Here is a 261-nt window from a genome sequence, read left to right as displayed (position 1 = left end):
CTCCCTCCCACCCTCCCTATCCCACCCCTCTAGGTGGTCACAAAGCACGGAGCCGATCTCCCTGTGCCATGCGGCTGCTTCCCACTAGCTATCTATTTTACGTTTGGTGGTGTATATATGTCCATGCCACTCTCTCGCTTCGTCCCAGCTTACCCTTCCCCCTCCCCATATCCTCAAGTCTATTCTCTAGTACCGTCTGTGTCTTTATTCCCGTCTTACCTCTAGGTTCTTCATGACCTTTTTTTTTTTTCCTTAGATTCC

The sequence above is a fragment of the Physeter macrocephalus genome, chromosome 21 (assembly GCF_002837175.3).
Source record: "Physeter macrocephalus isolate SW-GA chromosome 21, ASM283717v5, whole genome shotgun sequence".
Taxonomy (NCBI): Eukaryota; Metazoa; Chordata; class Mammalia; order Artiodactyla; family Physeteridae; genus Physeter; species Physeter macrocephalus.
The sequence above is the reverse complement of the archived record's forward strand: the minus strand, read 5'-3'. Positions refer to the sequence as shown.